We start from the raw sequence: 18830 nt of genomic DNA, 5'->3' as shown, positions 1-18830 counted from the left end.
CAGTCTCTACCATGTTAAAATTTCTTCACACATAACAGCAGTAACAAGTCATCTTTTTAAAAAAATTTCTAAATGATTTCTCTGAAATCCTTTCCAGTTCTAGCATTTGGTTATCTTAATTTCCACCCAGAGATGAAGCTCATTCTCTGGCCTTGTCTTTTGGGAATATGCTGAGCTGCCTGGACAACCAGAAAAAAGGTAGTCCTAGAAGCCCAGGGAGGAAGGACTTAAGTTAGCTAGCAGATGGGCAGATAAAGCATTTATTAAGCAATGCTTATTAGCCAGGCACTGTGGGGAGAGAGATGGAAATGATGGCCAAAATGTAGGCAGCATGGTGTGGAAGTGGCCAAGAAGGAAGATTAATGGTATCCAAGGTTGCAGAAAAGCTAAGGAGAACAAAAAAGAGGTTGTTACAGAGTCTCAACATTGGAAGGGACTCCAATGGCCTGCTAGTCTCATCCCATGCCTGAACAAGAATCCCTTCTACAGTACACTTGCTGAGTGGTCCTTCAGTAGTGAGGAACTTGCTACCTCTTGGGTAGCTTTAATTGTAAGGAAGTTTTTATTTATTGCAAGTCTAAATTTGCCTCTTTTGCTACGTTTATCCATTAGGTAATAAGGAGATTTCTAATGATCTTATAAAGAACAGGAATTGAAATGTTAGACTTGTTTGGCTTGGCCCCAGAAGAGAAGACACTAGCAGAAGCTGCAGAGAGGCAAATTTCAATGTGAGAGAAAAACTTCCTAATAATTAAAGCTACCCCCAGTCAGAAAAGACTGACTTGTGAAGTGATGAGTTCCCCATCACTGGAGGTCTTCAAGTCATGACCGGATAAATGCTTCTTTGGGAATATTATAGAGGGAGATCCTTCTTAAGTATTGATGGAACTAGGTGGCTTCTGAGATTCTCTGATTCTATTTGACAGAAACCAGATTAGATTCCAGTGGGTTAGGGAAGGAATGTATAATTAGGAAGTGGAGCCAGCTGGTGAGAAACATTGAATCATAGGAACCTTAAGAAGTTATCAAATCTAACTCCAGAGAAGTGAACTAATTTTCCTAAAATCATACATCTAGTGAATGGGGCCAGCCTGAACTAAAGTCCAGGCATTTTGGCTCCCAATCAAGTCCTGGTTGGTGGTGCAAGGGAAAAAAAATTTGTGTAGGCACTGATGCCCATTGGAGGGTGTTTTTTTAGGATGGGCATGTGGAGGGAGGGAGTCAGGGGATGGAGAGGGTGAAGATTCTGGATAAAAAGAAAAACAGTAGGAATGAGGTTGATCCAGGGGGAGAGGCTAGGATCTATTTCCTGGGCAGTTCCAGAATGGGTAGGGCATATATGAGGTTATTAAGAGGCATCGCATCTAAACTGGTTCAGCTGATACTTCAGTTATCAGCATAACCTTAACTGGAATGCATGAAGAAAACTGACCTTGATATAGGATAAGATAAAGCCTATTGTCACAGTTCTCACTCCCTTCTCCTACATGGGTCACTAATAGGCAGTCAAGTGTAACAGTAATAATAGCTGCAGAGTACATGTATTAGAGATAAAGCATTTATTAAGCATTTGCTGTGGGTCAGACACAGTGTTAAGCACTAAGAATATAAATACAAGCAACAGTCCCTGTCCTCAGGAGCCTTATTATTCTACTGGACCATAAAGGAGAGCTGAAAAACAGTGGGTGGAGAGAGATGGCATGGTGCGGGGTTGGCCAGAAAGGAAGATTAATATTATCCAAGTTTGCAGAAAGGCCAAGGAGGACAACAGCAAAAAAGGTTGTCACAGAATCTTAGCACTGGAAGAGACCTCACAGGTCAGTTCAGTCCATACCTGAATAAGAATCCCCTGTACAAAAGAAAGATTAAACTCATGGCCTGAGGGCTGTTGAAGCCCCAAACCGGATTAAAATGGAATTGGGAAGTGTTTAACAAAATAAATAAAAAACCCAAATAAAATAAGACATAGTGTTAATTTCTGCTTTTCTGAGTCAGTGTGCAGCTGGCAGTGATCCATTTGTATTTGAGTTTGACACCACTGCTCTATAATATACCTGCCAGATGGTCGTACACATTGTCATAACAATCCTAAGGAGACAGGTACAGGATTCATCCCTATTTTACAGATAAATTTGTAGGGAACAGAGAAGCAGAGAGTGGAGGTAGCTTAGTATTGAAGCTTTGCGCATCAGGCTTCAAAGAAGTATTAAGGCACAATGGTGGTTGTCCTTTGTGCTCAAAGAGGACCAAAATGACATGTTGGGGTTAAGGTACAGTGTGTCTGACTGTGGCTGATCAGACTATATGAGCTCAGAAGGCTCTACCACAGATTGGGCTCAAATTGTCTACGTGGATATTTGGGGTGGAGATATCTCTAAATTTTCGTATCTCACGTTTCTTTTGATTTATTTTCATAAAGCACGACACGTTCTTTGATGCAGGCATGCCATAATGGGTGGTCCTGTACCAGTGTCTCCCATGTCTCACAATCGATTTTAAAGTTCTTCAGAGAGAACTTGAGAGTATCCTTTTAGCACTTCTTCTGACTTCCATGTAAGTGCTTGCCTTGTGTGAGTTCTCCGTAATTAATCTTTTAGGCAAATGTGTGCTCGGCATTTGAACAACGTGGCCAGCCCCTTGAAGCTGTGCTCTCTTCAGTAGAGTTTGAACGCTTGGCAGTTTAGTTCAAGAAAGGACTTCGGTATCTGGTACCTTATCCTGCCAGGTGATCTTCTGAATCTTCCTAAAGCAGTTCAGTTTCCTGGCATGTGCTGGTATACTGTCCAGGTTTCACAGGCATACAACAATGAGGTCAGTACAACAGCTCTGTAGACCTTCAGTTTGGTAGGCAGCCTAATACCTCTTCAGAGGTATTCAGAATTTCTCCATTTGCTGTAATCCGCTTATGGATGGTACAGTGCTCACTGGTGGATGTCCTCTGTGTTTTTTTGGTGTTTATTGTCAGGCCACAGTTAGTACAGGCAGCAGAGGATCAATCCATACTTTGTTGCATCTCTGCCTCAGAGGCTGCATTGAGTCCACAATCATCTGGGAGCACAAAGTTAGGCACCGTCTATCCCTCCACTTTAGTCTTGGCTTGCAGCCTTTTCAAGTTAAATAATTTACCATCAGTGTGATAGCTGGTCTTGATGCCATTTTTGTCCTCATTGAATGCATCTGATAACATCGAAAAAAACATAGTGCTAAAAAGCATGGGAGCAAGCACATAGCCTTGCTGCACTCCAGTGGTGACTGGGAAAGTGAGAGAGCATTGTTCATTGTCTAGAATCTGTGCACGCATGCTGTCATGAAACTGACATGTGATACTGATGAATTTCTCCAGGCAACCAAATTTTGCCATGATCTCCCACAAGCCCTCATGACTGACAGTATCAAAGGTCTTGGTCCGCTCTACAGACACGTGTGCAGACCTCTGTTCTGTTCCTGGCATTTCTCTTGGCATTGTCAGGCAGAAAACACCATATTTATCTTTCCCTGACTTTTTCTGAAGCCACACTGGCCCTTAGGTAAATGACCATCTTCCAGTTGAAGGATCAGCTTATTAAGTAGCACTTTGCAAGAACCTTGCCAGCAGTGACTGAGAGACCTTCCACTGTGATTGTCACAGGACAACCTATTTCATTTTCCTTTATGGAGATGGGCAGTGGAGGCATCCTTGAACACCTGGGTTGTTGTTGTTGTTCAGTCATTTTCAGGTGTGTCTGACTCTTTGTAACCCTGTTTGGGGTTTTCTTGGCAAAGATACTGGAATGTTTTGCCATTTCCTTCTCCCTTCATTGTACAGATGAGGAAACTAAGGCAAATAGGGTTAAGTGACTTGCCTGGGGTCACACGGGGCCAGTAAGTAGTATCTGAGACTGGATTTGAATTCAAGAAGATGAGTCTTTCAGATTCCAAGCCTGCCCTACCTACCTGTCCAATATCAACCAACAATAACACAATAGCCTACAAAGCTAATGTTATCTTAAGTTGCATTAATAGCAGCCTAGTATCTACAAGGGAAATTATATTCCTGCTATTCTCTGCACTAGATAAGCCACCTAAGCAGTATTGTCTTTAATTCTGTGTACCACATTTGTGGACTTGGATAATTATATCCAGGGGAGACAGCCAACTCTCCCTGTTGAGGGAGTTGATGTCTGAGGATCAGTTTGAAGGAAATGAAGGTGTTTAACCTGAAGAAGGAAAGCTCTAGAGGATCTTTGTGCCCAGCACAGGCACTTAGTAGAGGTTTGGTGAAATGAATAGTAGCTACCTTTGGACAGCATGGGAGAGTGGAAGGAGTCCTGGATTTGGAATGAGGGTGCCTGAATTTATATTTCTTCTCTATTACTCTTGAGGCTTTAGTTTCCTCATTTATAAAATGAGAGAGTTGTACAAGATGATATTTAAAAATCCTTTTCAGAACAGAATACTGTGATCCTAATAAATACCTGGAGGGCTATCCAAAGAAGGAAGGAATAGAAATAGCTGCATAGTTCCAGGAGGAGTAGGACTAAATCAGTGGACTTCCAGGTAGAGTAGGCAACATTCGTGGAAGGAAAGGGAGTGAACTTTTACTAGCTGTATTAGCAGTAAGTTCCCCTAAAATTGACTTAGAAGGCAAGTGTTAAGAGAATAAATTCTTCACTTAGAAGGACTAAACACAAACCTTATAAGACTCCAGAGCTGAAAAGATCTCCAGAATAACTTCGAGGGATGTGTTGTTATTCAGTCGTTTTCAGTCATGTCCAGCTCTTCATGATCCTATTTGGGGTTTTCTTGGCAAAGATATTGCAGTGTTTTGTCATTTCCTTCTCCAGCTCATTTTACAGATGAGGAAACTGAGGCAAACAGGATTGAGTGACCTTCCAAAGATCACAAAGCTAGTAAGTACTGTCTGAGGCCAGATTTGAACTTAGGAAGAGGAGTCTTCCTGACTCCAGACTGGCAGGACTCTGTCCACTGAGCCACCAAGCTGCCCCTTTGAGGGATGTGATATGTGTATAAATGCAAGGTGTAGGTCAATTTTTCAGCTTTCTTTAAAAAGAATGTGTATTCACTAAGGGAAAATTGTTGTAATACAGTCAATAACAGCCTGTTTTCCTAGAAACCTATCACTACTCTTAAAAACAGCTAGTATCACTTGGTGGTGAAAGTTTAGGAGAACAGCACGTGTAAGTTTCAGAATCAGAATATCAGGCCTCAGATTATCTATTCCAACCCATACTTAAATAGAAATATCCTCTACAACAATGATGCCAAACTCAAATAAAAATAGAGGCTCCTAATCCATTCATAAGGATCCCTGCAAGCCACATATTTACTTTGTTTTAAATATAATGTTATCTGTTTTATTGTATTTTTATTTATTTTGTTAAATATTTCCCAATTACATTTGAATCTGGTTTGGGTCATACTCAGGAGTGTTGTGGGCTGCATGTGACCATGGGCTGTGTGTTTGACACCTCTGCTTTACAACATCCTTGACAAAATCTCAGTCTAGCCTTTTGTTGAGGACCTTTAGTGATGAGATCTTTTTGTCCTAAGTCAGTTCATTCCACTCTTGGACAGCTCTAATTGTTTGGAAGTTTTTATCCAGCCAAAATTAGTGTCTGTCAATAATCTTTAAGAGGTCATGAAGAACAGTATACTAGATGGCCTTATTTTCAAAAAAAGAAAAGAGAATGGAATGCAAACTATAAGCCAGTGAACTTGTTTTAATTCCTGGCAGAATTCTAGAATATGTTATTATTAAGGAAATAGTTGGTGGACATCTAGAAAAGAAATAGTGAACTCAAGGTCTTGGCAGGCTAGCATATTGGGCTCAATCAAATAAGATGAGATTTAATGGTCATGAATGGAAGGCCTTACATTACTCAGTTACTCCAGTGGACCCATGATTTCATCAGTGCAAATCCCAGCCTGTGTATACTTGCCCTTTCCATGTAATTTTTGGCCATATCTTCCCATAGATTCACCACATCATTCCACCTAGTGTACTATGGGCCCTCCTCTTGACCTCACAGGAGTACCAATGGAGCACATGGGCTAATTATCAGTCATTTCTCCTCATTGTGTGACAGATCAGCCTTTTTTTAGGATCATATATTTCTTGATCAATACAGCAAGCAAGCAAACATTTACTAAGGTTCTACTATGTGCCAAACACTGGAAATACAGAGACAAAATTGAGACAGACCTTGCTTTCGAAAAGCTTACACTCTTTAAAAAAAAAATTTTTTTAATTCTGAACTTAACAAACACCAAAAAACAATTAAATTTCCATATACAAAGTAGAAGAGGAAAAAGAGTAATATATATGTGCAACTATGAATCTCTATTGTGTGTACAACTTGCCTTTTTTAAAATAATAAATTCAGAGTGGTACTTTCAAGTTGTCCTACTGGTCTGTGTTTCCTTCTGAACTTCTATACATTTTTAAAAACTTCTTTTTTTTATTTATAGTTTTTTGAAAACTTTTTTTCCCCATTTAAACAATCTGAATTATGCATGTTTTTACTACAACATTACAAATCTCAATCATTACAAAATCTTTCACATAATTAAGGGGCAACTCAAAGAAAACACCTGATAAGATTTAGCTGTGACAATTAGTAAAGCTACAAAATGTACTTTTATTTTTCTTTCTTTTAATTTAATATTTTTTCCCCAATTACATGTAAAAAAACAATGTTAACATTCTTTTTTCCAATTTTGAGTTCCATATTCTGTCCTTCCCCTCTCCACCTTGTTGAGAAGGCAAGCAATTTGACATAGGCACGCAAAACAGATTTCCATGTAAGTCATGCTGTGAAAGAAAACACAGACCAAAAAACCAAAAGAACCAAAACTAAGAAAAATAAAGAAAGTTAAGAAAAAGTATCTTCATTCTGCATTCAGGTTCCACCATTTCTTACTCTGGTGATGGACAGCACCTTTCATCATAAGTGCTTCAGAATTGTCTTGGATCATTGTATTGCTGAGGATAGTTAAGTTATTCACAGTAGTTCATCATACAATATTGCTGTTAAAGTGTACAGTGTTCCCCTGGTTCTGCTCATTTTACCTTGCATCAGTTCATGTAGGTGTTTACAAGGGTTTTTTTTTTCCTTTTTTGGCTAGGCAATGGGGTTAAATGACTTGCCCAGGGTCACAGAGGTAGTGAGTATTATGTGAGTGAGGCCAGATTTGAACTCAGGTCTTACCAGGGCCGGTACTCTAGCTGCCCCTCCAAGTTTTTCTGAGAGTGTCCTGCTCGTCATTTCTTATAGCATAATAGTATTCCATCACAATCATATACAACAACTTGGTCAGCCATTCCCCAATTGGTTTTTATTTCTTTCTAAATGCACTTTTAAATCAAATCCAAGCTGCATAATACTCTGGTATTACTAGAATGGATTTCCAAATTGTTTACCATTTTTCAACCTTTTTTCTCCATTACAAACAAGCCATGAGGTTCTGCAGCATCTAGGAGTAAAACTGCCAAATAAGCTGGGGTTTCAGCTCCTCCTTCTGGATTTTTGGTATCTTCCATGTCAGTTCTCACCCATGCTAGGCAGCAGGCATTTAGAAGCATCTTATCATCTTTCCTTTGCTCATTCAGCTGCCTGGCATGGATTCTGGACAAGACAGTGACTCTGTCTTGGTCACTCTATAAGCACCATTAAGCCAGCCTTCCTTCTCATGCATTCCCTTCTTTGTAGCTTCCAGAGACTTTCTCGGGAACCCCACTGGCTCTTCTCCTGTGATTCTGTCACTCCAAAACTTCTGCTGTAGTTCTGGGCTGCAGCTTTTAAGGGAATATAAACTCACCATGCCAAAGATTTCACCACTCTACCTTGGGGTTTTATTAGAGGCAGTAATTCTGTAGCTATAGCTCTGGTGCCAGAAAAGTTGGTTTGTATTGTCACTTCACCTTGAATAGGAAAAGGTATGGTATCAGCAACTTTGAAGGTGATTCCAGGATTGCTGAACAGCACATCCACACCCCCCATACCACTGCTCCTTGAGAAAATCCCACAAGGTCTAATCCCCTGTAGATCATTGATGTCCAGCTGGTGGAAAAGAGGGCTTAGTCCCTCCTCCTACAGGTTCTTCACAGCCTCACACCCTAATGGGAGAGACTACATACAAACAACTTTGCACATACAAGGCATTCACATTGTGAATGGAAAGTAATTTTAGAAGGAATGATGGGAGAACTAGGCAATCATAGCACATGTAGGGAAATCGGGACCAAGAGAAGGAGTTTTAGTCTAGGGGTAGTCACAGAGGTTGTGGAAATACAGGGCAGTAGATTGTCATTCCAGTGACAATGGTAACATTGATTTGATTATTATTCCCAGAGTGATAGCAAGAGATGGAAAGCTGTCGTGGGAAGGATTCACACAGTATCAGGCAAATGGCAAGGTGCCCATATCAGGACCTGGTATCCTGGTAGATGGCTAGGTAGGATATGAAACATTGTCTGGGACTACTTAGATTTAATGAGTTAGATTGATGACACCCTTTATTCCAATACTTTATTTTTCCTTACTTGTCAAATTTTGAGCCTATTCATATCCTTTCTGTGCTTGTCCATTTTTCTCCGAGTGACATAATTCTTCAAAAACTGTATTGTTCCATGACTTATAGCTATATAATATCATCAGTAGGATATTGGTATTAAAGACAGGGGCTGTTTTTATTACATTTGTATTTTAAAAACCCTCAAATTTATGATTCATCTGAAAAAAGTTGGGCATTTCAGTGGACTGCAACGTCAGTATGAGTCCCCAGTGTAATATGGCAGCCAAAAAGCTAATGCAGTCCTGGGCGGCATTAAGAGTGGCAAAGTGTCCAGCACCAGGCAGATGATAGTATTTCTGCCCTTCACCCTGTTCAGACCACATGTGTAACATTGTACTCAGTTTGGGTATCACAGCGTAGGATGAACATTGATAATGCTGGAGAGCTTCCTGGTAGAGTAACAAAGATGATAAAGGGCCTACAAATAATGCCATATGAGGACTGGTTGATGAAACTGGCAATGTTTAGCTAGCAAAGATGCAGGTATCTTAAGGCCTGTCAAGTGGAAGATGGACTAGGCTTGGTGGAGAAACAACTCCCTTCCAATAAGATCTATACAATCTGAAGAGCAGTTTTGTTCCTCAGCATCATGAGTCAGTCCCTTAAAACTCCTCCAACTGCAGGGCTTACTTCTCTTTTCTCTAGAAGGCTTGGTTCAGGAATTCAGCGCCAAGAGGTATGGATATAGACCTAATGGTAACAACATTTAGGAGGTGGTCTGTCTTTATAGGGTGTGTAGTTGGGTGGTAACCAAGAATTTGCCAAAAAGACTCATCAGCCTAACCACTTGTGATAATTTGTGTGAGCATGAATGATGTGGCTAGGGGGAAAAAAAAAACCCTAAAAAATTATGTAGGGATTGTGAAATTTTGGGTCAGAAATGGTAGGCTTTGGGGCCACAGGTGGTAGTTACATCACTGGATTAGAAGTTCACATGAGAAAGGAAGATATGGGAAGTGAACAGATGATGACAGAGAATAGGATGAGATTTTCTAGACCATGGTTTAAGATGAATGAAATATGTGCTGTTTGCTAGAGATGAAGACTTTGTCACCAGGATTAGGAAGAATGGATTTGTTAAGAAAGCTTTAAACTAAAAATGGCTGTTAAGAGAGAGGGGTTGAGGAATGCCCAGATTAAACATGGTTATTGTGTAGAGGTATGATGTGGAAGATTAGCAGTGGAGGAAGTACACATTAATTACTGTTCTCAGGAAAAAATAACTGGAAAGTTGAAAATGACATTAATGACTGTTCTATATGTGTGTGAACACAAGAGATGATCTTGGCTTCATAGAAATCAACAGCATATAGCAATGGGAAAGAAACACACCTTGTTTAAAATAAACCAGTATAGAAAGGGAGCCAAGATGATGCAATACCAGGAAACAGTTCAGTGAACTGTCATTCCACCCCAAAACAAAACAAAAAAGCACAAAAGACACAAAACAACTCCAAACAGGCCTAGCAAATTCTGTAGGTCTAATCCAAGAAAAAGTTATAGTGAGTCATTTTTCCAGCTTGGGTCACCACAGGGAGACAGAGAGAAAGGTGTGTGGATGCTGGGGAAGGGGTCTGGCCAGGAGCACTCCGGCGCCCAGGGAAAGGCTATATACCAGTGAAGAAAAGGTCCCAGACTCATAGATTGGTACCCCTAGGCCTCTGCCAAGGCACTGAGACAGGAATAGGCACCACCTGGCAGTTGTTGCCCATTATCCAATTTTGGATCACAGATCCAGGGCAGCCTGAAGAGGGGATGTGCACCCAGAGTGGTGTTCTGGCAGGAAGTGGTGGAAGGCCCTGGACAGTGTATTGAGAAGGAGCAAGTTTAAAAGCAAGCAACAGAAAAGTGACTTAGATCATAGGAACAGAGTAGATCTCAGTTCCAACTTTGAGCTTAGTCTGCAGCCTTCAGAGGAATAGCCAGTGCAGGAGCCTTCAGTTCTATCACTTTGAACCAGTAGAGTTTCCCAGCAGTCTGACATTGTTCAGGTACAAACTCAAGTCAGGAACTTGCAGAGCTCAGACTTGGGCCTTGGAGGGGTAGAGAGGATGTTCAGATTTTGTCCTGGATCAGATCACTCTGGGACCACTAAAAGCTGTAAGGTCTCCATCCTGAGAGCTGTCCCTGAGATCCTATACACCACTCAAAAAAGCAGCAGCAGGACCATCCCAGATCTTCCCTCCATTCAAGACCCAAGTCAAGAAGTCGGTGAGAAGGTAGCCAGGTGGCTCAACACATAGAGCTCCAGCCTTAGAGTCAGGAGGGCCTGAGTTCAAATGTGAACTCAGACACTTGACACTTACTAGCTGTGTGACCCTGGGCAGGTCACTTAACCCTAGTTGCCTCACCAGAAAGCAAAAAAAAAAAAGTATGCAGAATACCATATTCCTTAAAAAAAAAAAAGTAGGTGAGAAAACTGACCAAAATAAAAAAAAAAAGGAATCCCACCTCTAAACTTAATATGGTGACAGGGAAGCTAAACACACAAACCCAGAAGAAGAATGATGCCAAAACATCTACAAGCAGAGCTTCAGAGAAAAACACAGATTCAGGTAGAATTACTAGGAGAGATGATGGAACAATTTTAAAAAGAGTTTTAAAATGTTTTTATCAGTGCAATGAGACTTCTAGAGGAAAAAACTGGACAAGAAATACGAGCCAAGAGAATTAACAGTTTAGAACAAGAAGTACAAAACTTTGACCAAGCAACAAAGTCCCTGAAAATTAGAATGAACCAAATGGAAGCCATGACTCCATGAGACAATAAGAAATATTAAAACATAGGTGCAGCTGGATAGAGCACCAGCCCTGAAGTCAGGAGGACCTGAGTTCAAGTTCAGCTTCAGACCAAACACTTGACACTTACTAGCTGTGTGATCCTGGGCAAGTCACTTAACCCCAATTGCCTAAAAAAGAAAAAAAAATATTAAAACAAAGTCAAAAGATTGAAAAAGAGCAGAAGAAAATTTAAGGCATCTCATAGCAAAAACAATTGACAGGGAAAACAAATCAAAGAGAAAAATTTAAGAATCATTGGACTGTCTGAACACCATGACCAAAACAAGAGCCTTGACATCAACTTTCAAGAAATCTTAAAAGAAAATTTCCCAGATCTCTTAGAACCAGAGGGCAAAATAGGAAAGAATCTACTAGTCATTTCCTGAAAGAAAGCTCAAAACAGAAACTCTCTAAAAAATCATAGCCAAAATCTGTAGATTCCTGGTCAAAAAAAAAAAGTACTGCAAACAGCCAGAAAGTTTTCAAGGAGTGAGGTGCCAAGTCAGGATCACATATAACTTAACAGCCACCACTCTGAAAGAGCAGATTGGAATACATTATTCACAAAAGGAAATTATAATATAGGCTTACTGCCAAGAATAACTTATCTTGCAAAACTGAGTATCATCCTACAGAGGAAAAATTGATTTTTAATGAAATATAAAATCTCCATGCATTCCTGATAAAAAGACCAGAGCTGTGTAGAAACTTTGAAGTTCTAGCACAGGAGTTAAAAACAAAACAAAACATAAAAAGATAAAAGAAAACAGTCAGTCATAAAAGGACTAAACAAGTATAAACAGGTCACATTATAATATGAGGAGATGCTGTGTGCAAATTTGCCTCGTTCTGTTTAAAGCACAAGGATAAATTCCTGACTTACCTTGTTAGACTTTTCCCAAGAGCTAAAGAAAGTGATCAACAGAATGGTTACTGAGAGCTTAATTCTGACCAACAAAAAGGAGAATAGGTTAAAGTAGAAGTGACAGAAATCTTGAAAAAATATATGCTGGTGTAATTCTAGAATTCATAAGATGGAGGATGTGAAAATAGGATGTTCACATGACCCTATTTTTTTTTAAGAGGGAAGCTCAAGAAAGATGGGATACATTCAAGAATAAAATTCTGATGAGGAAAAAAGGAAATACAGATAAAAAGGATTTATTAGAACTTCACAACCTAATACTTGTCAAATTCAGATCGAAAAGGACTTGTGTATGCAGAGCACGTAACTTGAGAAAGAATACAAGAATGGAACAGTATTGTAAAGAAAACTAAAGTTTGTGAAAATGCTAAGTAAAACAGGGATTTAAAATCTATGTCTGGAGCATAAAGTAGAAGAAAGGAAAATGTTGTTTTAGCTCTTATTGGACTGCTGAAAGAAAGTAAAACTGCCCTACTATTTTGTTTCAGTCAGGACTGGGAAGGATAGAATAAATGAAGATAGGAGAAAATTGGAACTGATTATAGTTGAGGAGCTAGTAAGAGAATATCTACTGACTTTAAATGAGTTGGAGTCTACTAAATTGGATCAGTTACAACTCAGGATGCCACAGGAAGTTGTAGATGTGATTGACAAACCACTCTCAATGATTTTTGAGTAATCATGAATAATTTCAGAGGTGCTGAAAGGCCAGAAAAAGAAAAAATGTCCTAATTTTTTTTTTAATGAGAAGGAAGTGAATTCTAGAAAGTGTATACTGGTGAGCTTGATTTTGAGCTCACACAAAATTCTATCCTCAGGAATACTAATAGCATCATTGAGTCAGCATAAGTTCATAAAATCATCCCAGATGAACACTTGTTCTTTTATTTATTGCTTGATAGAGTTACTAGACCTTTATTACAGAGATTAATGCTGTAGATATAATGTGCCCAGATTTCAACAATGGCAAAGTCTCTCACTTCTTAACAAAATGGTGAAATGTACAGATGGGATGTTAGTACAGACAGTTGGATTCAGAACTAGTTAAACATCTATATCCAAGGAATATTAGTCAACACACACTTGTTAATCACCTAGTACGTGCCAGGCACTATACTGGAGATACAATGAAAGACACCTCCCCACTCCCACCCCCAACTCTCTGTTCTCAGGGACTCAACAAGCTATTGGAGGAGCCAGCATGCAAATGACTACATACATCTACTATATATAAAGGATTGATTGGAGAGGATTAGAAGGGAAGGTATTAAGGGGGACCAGGAAAGGCTTCCAATGGAAGCTTGGATTTTAGCTGGAACTTGAAGGAAGCCAAGGAAGCAGGGAGGACATGAGGATGGAGAGTATTCCAGGCATAGGAAACAGCCAGAGAAAATGCTCAGAGTCGGGTGATGGAGTGTCTTATTTTAGGAATAGCAAGGAGGCTGGCATCACTGGATTGCAGAGGGAGGGAGCAAGGGTTTTGTTTTTCAGTCGTTTCAGTCATGTCCAACTCTTCATAACCCCATTTCAAGTAGAAGCTGCCAAGTCTTTTGGGAACTTGATTGTAATTCCTTGGTACTTGAGCTGCTTCTTTCTGGATGCCTGCTGTATTTTTTTTTTCTTTGATGTGGGAATTGTAGATTTTGGCTGTGACATTCTTGGGGCGATTCCTTTTGGTGTGCTTATCAGAAGGTAAAATTGGTGGATTCTTTCTTTACTTTGTTCTTTGATTCTAGTAGCTCTAGGAAGTTTTTAATTACGGTTTCTTAAAACGTAGACAGACTTTTTAAAATCACCTTTTTCAGGAAGTCTGGTGATCCTTAAATCTCTCTCCTTGACTTGTTTTGTGATCTATTATTTTTGCTATCAGATACTTAAATTTTTTTTCCATTTTTTTTCCCAACCTTTTGATTTTGTTCCAATATTTCTTATTGTCTCATGAAGTCGCTGATTTCTGTTTGTATTATTCTAGTTTTTAGGGATTCCCTTTCTTGGATGAGGTTTACCACAATTTCTACCAATTATATTCTCCAGAGCTTTTATTTTATTTTTTATCCCTCGGTTCATTTCATATAGGTATTCATATAATCCTTGTGGAAACTATTTTTCCTTTGTAGTTGTTACGGAATCAGATTTACAATAATTATTGATACTTGTGGGTCTTTTCTTTGACTTATTGTTCCAGTTTCAGTTCCTTAATTTCAGCATTGCCCGGCTCTACCTTCTGCTGTACTTTTGAGTCATGGCAGACCTCTGCCTTCCAAGTTTAAACCTCCTTGGATCATTGAGGTCAAGCTCTGGATCTGCAGGGTCCTCTCTGGAATCTCAGACAAAGTGTTAGGGACCTCGGAGATCTTGGGTCAAGGCTGTCCCAGTGTGAGCACTGCTGCATCACACTGGGTAACACTTCACTGATTTATGTCTGCTGAGACTCCCTGGGAATTTCTGAGTGTTGTGGGACTTCTTTGGGGAAGGCGAGTAGGTCTCTTCTTGCTGCCTCAAAACACAGAGATTTGCAGGCTCCACATGAACTGTCTCTGCTTGTACTGAAAGGCACTGGCTTTTTTTTGGGGGGGGTTAGGAGGGAGGTATAGTAGGGAGGAAGAGAGCAGGCTCTTGTTTCTGGACTGCTATCTGAGCTTTTGCGCAGCTCTGGAGATGTAGGTGTCGTTTACCACAGTTGCTCATTGGTTTTCTTTATCATTATTTGGACTGGTGCAAACTTTAGGGTTTTGCTAGGTATGTAGGACCTAGGCAGCTTACCTTCCTTTCAGGTGGACATCTTGGCTGGAAATCCTCTTAGTACCCTTTAGAAACATTAAGCATCTCAAGGGGCACATATCTTCTCCTACACATCATCATACTTCATCTTCCAGTTGCTCAAATAAATGTACCTTTCTAGCTTTCGCTGGACTTTTGTATTTCTAAATTCCTACTTCAGCTCTGTTTTGTTTTGTTTCTATCAGAATATATAAGTCCTTTGTTCCATTAATGATACATTTTTTCCCTTATAGGATTATACTCAGCTTTTGCAGGACAAGTTATTCTTCATTTTAAGTGTATATCTTTTTCTTTTAGAACATTGTACACCAAGATCTCTGATTTTTAGGAAAAGCTTCCTTGTGTGACCCTGAGTTCCTTAGTACTTGAATTGACTCTTTTGGAATAATTGTTGAATTTTTTCTTTGTTGTGGTTTCCTTATAGATTTTGTCTGTGACAGTCTTTTGATTTGATTTACAAAAGTCTAGGTGTATACATTCTTTAAAAAAAAATTGGGGGGGGAATAGATCAGAGTTTTCACTTAGCTCTTTATTCTGTTGGTTTCAGGTTTGGGGTTTTTTGTTTTGTTTTGTTTTGTTTTGTTTTTTGGTGAAGCAATTGGGGTTAAATGACTTGCCCAGAATCACACAGCTAGTGAGTGTTATGTGTCTGAGGTCGGATTTGAACTCAGGTCCTCCTGACTCTAGGGCCAGTACTCTATCCACTGCACCACCTAACTGCCCCAGTTTCAGATTTTTTAAAAAATTTATTTTCACTTCCAAATTCCAAATTCCAAATTCTCTCTCCCTCCACTGCCCCACCCACCCATTGAGAAAACAAGAAATATGATACTCTTTATACTTATGAAGTCATGGAAAACATATTTTCATGTTATAGACATATATATTCTTACCAGCCCTTGCTAGATAACACTACATCCCTAGGCGAGAGAGTGTCATTCCCGCCTTTATTTAAGCTGTGGTCCAGCTCTCTAAATCCTTTTTTTAGATATCATCTTTGGAGCTAGCTGTTCACTTCCCAAATCTGCCTTTCTCTTCCAAAGCCTTTGCCATAGTGTGTAGCAGTGATGGAAATATTCCCTGTATCCACAAAGCCTTCCATTTTTTGCTCCCACACTTCAATCATATTAAGAATCATAAGAACGGTCAGTGCTTATAAGGAGTTTACATTGTAGTGGTGGATATGTACTCCAATAAAGATGTTATGATTTGGGACAAAAGTGAAAGGGACAAAGAAAGTGCAGAGTGTTTCAGGATTATTTGAGAAGGGTGACTATTGACTGCACAAATATAGAATGAAGGGGATGTGTCTGTGGAGCTCTTTACATGCATGGGAAGTCTTCAAAGAGAGGTTGGATTACAGATTCTTGGGTATGTTTTAATAGGGATTCCTTACAGGCTGTGTCTTGTCTGGATGTCCTTCTAGCCTGGAAATTCTGTGATTCTGTGGAAAAGATCTTGAGAGCTTCTGAGTGAGCAAACTCAATGTCAGCCAACAATGTGAAGTGGCTACCAATCCATTAGATGGCATTAACAGAATTTCCAGCGCAGAGGAGTCTGCTCCACCCTGCCCAGGTTAGACAGCGGGAGCATTGGGTCCAGAAAGGACATTAATAAGCTGAAGTATTCAGAGGAGAGAAATCACCATGGTAAGAGGACTTGAAACTCAATGGACCTGGTTATGTTTAGCTTAGAGAAGGAAAGATTTAAGGGGAACATACTTACCTTCTATCTGAAGGACTATCATATGGTAAGACTAAACTTATTCTCCTTGACCTCAGAAAGCAGAACTAGGAGTAAGAAGTGAAACTTACAAGGAGACATATTTCAATCCAATATAAGGAAGAAATTCCTTACACTTAGAGCTGTCAAAAAAGTGGAAGGTTCTATCTCGTGATAATCCAGGAGTTCTCCATCACTGGAAATGTTTAAACAGAAATTAACAGTGACCAATAGTTGGAGATGTTATAGAGAAGGTACATGGTTCAAGTAAGGGTGTGGTTATTTACCCTCTGCAGTCCCTTATAGCTCTTATATTCTATGAGAGTGTTATCCTACACAGGAATGTCTTGTGTGGGTAGTTGTCCTGGGTTCTTGTCACTCACCAGTCTGCCCTGGAGATGAGCAGTCTGCTTCTGTTTGTTGCTTTTTAGTGGTCTTCCTTATTGGGTTATTGTCCAGAGACTAGTGTCTTTGGTCTGCTACCTTCCTTTGGAATGTGTTGCCTTTAGGGTTAGGACATCAGTCTCCAGTGTTTACAAAAAAATTCAGAGCTGGCTCCAGCCCCTGGTCTCACCAGGCTGGCCTTGTCTGTTTCTTGAACTGCTTACCCCTGCCCTGCCCCCAGGAATCAACAAACAGCTGCTCCTCCTGGGGCAGGTGGAGGCAGGCGGGCCTGATATAAATGTTTAACGAGTAGATAGTCCACAGGTAGGCTGAGCCCCAGGTTTCTGGCTTGCAGATCTGCCAGCCAAATGCAACTAAGGAATGTTTGTGGCTAAGCCTCTGTTGTTTTGATGTCTAGTCACTAATTCGGACCTAAGGTCAATGGGAATCAGACCCTGGCAGGGTACACAGCGAGCACAGTCAGTACAAAGGCTGTAGGGAGCTGGGTTAAGGAGGTTGTCATGTGGGTAGGACAGACATTGAGTGGGCTCCACTTTCAGGAGCCACAGGCTCCCCAGCGGGTCTCAATAGAAACTCATGCTACAAGGCCAAGACCTGGCCCAGCAGCTGCAGCCCCTCCCCACGGAACAGCCCACCTTCCGTGGGAACAGCAGCAGGCAGAATGCTACAGGGCTTCCTTGGAAAACAGCCATGGCTAATGGTTCTCAGGCAGCAACCTTGCTTCTGGCAAGTACTGCTTCAGCATGAGAGAAAACCAGCATCCTCCCTTCTGGGAATAATAATAGCATCTTATATGACACTTTAAGGTTTGGAAAGCACTTAGCAAGTATCTCATTTGATTCTCACAATAGCCCTGTGAAGTAGATACTTATTATGCCCATTTCACAATTGGAGAAACCAAGGGAAACAGGAGTTAAGTGACTTGCCCAAAGATCACATAGCTGGTAATTGTTTGAAGGAGGATTTAAACTCATGTCTTCCTGATTCCAAATCCAGTACTCTATCAACTTTGCCACCTACCTGTATTCTCTTCCCCGGCCTCACCTTGCTGTGGGACCCAAAGCCAACCTGAACTGGCCTCTCATTGGCTCCATCCTGAAACTCATAATGAGGATGAAATGGTGGAGCTTGTGCTAGACCAGGTCCCAGATATCCTGCCACTACAGCTGTTGCAAGGTCAACCAACTCTCTTGCGAGGGATCCACTGATGGGTCTGAGGACCAATCAGAGAATGCTGTTCTCTCAAATCAGTATCTCTCTGGGGAAGACTACAGCCAGATCTGAGTGGACCCCCTACAGTGTGGATCTGGGAAGTGTGACCAGGAGAGACCCCCATGTGGTAGGAATAGGTTAATTGACTGCTCACCACCTCCCCAACCTGTAAGCATTACAACATTGAGGTTGTCTCACTGTCTTTTGATTGAGAATGGGTGTAGGGTAGTTGAAAAGCAGCTGGATGGTGAGGTAGTCAGGAGAGTCAGGCTTGGAATCCATGAGGTTGGCTAGGATCCCCCACACCTGAAAACAAGCTGGGTACAGTGATCTCCAGAGCAGTTTGTGTAAAAGAGCTATAGGGCTCTTCCTTCCTGGCTCCTTAGGAGAGAGAACTCGGGATTAGAGGGACACATAGGAGAGCTCTCCC

The 18830-nt window shown here is 40.6% G+C and overlaps 1 protein-coding gene and 1 pseudogene across 3 annotated transcripts in view; one reads left to right on the top strand and one right to left on the bottom strand.

Moving 5' to 3' along the window:
• The window catches only part of PPP1R16A (protein phosphatase 1 regulatory subunit 16A), a 108641-nt gene that overhangs the window by 85698 nt on the left and 4113 nt on the right, over positions 1–18830 (top strand). The gene's annotated exons all lie outside the window — the stretch shown is intronic.
• On the bottom strand, positions 7419–18682 carry LOC110214249 (carbonyl reductase [NADPH] 1 pseudogene; annotated as a pseudogene).

This window comes from Phascolarctos cinereus, unplaced genomic scaffold, assembly GCF_003287225.1.
Source record: "Phascolarctos cinereus isolate Bilbo 61053 unplaced genomic scaffold, phaCin_HiC Scaffold_4;HRSCAF=312, whole genome shotgun sequence".
Lineage (NCBI taxonomy): Eukaryota > Metazoa > Chordata > Mammalia > Diprotodontia > Phascolarctidae > Phascolarctos > Phascolarctos cinereus.
This window is presented reverse-complemented; position numbering and strand designations above follow the sequence as displayed.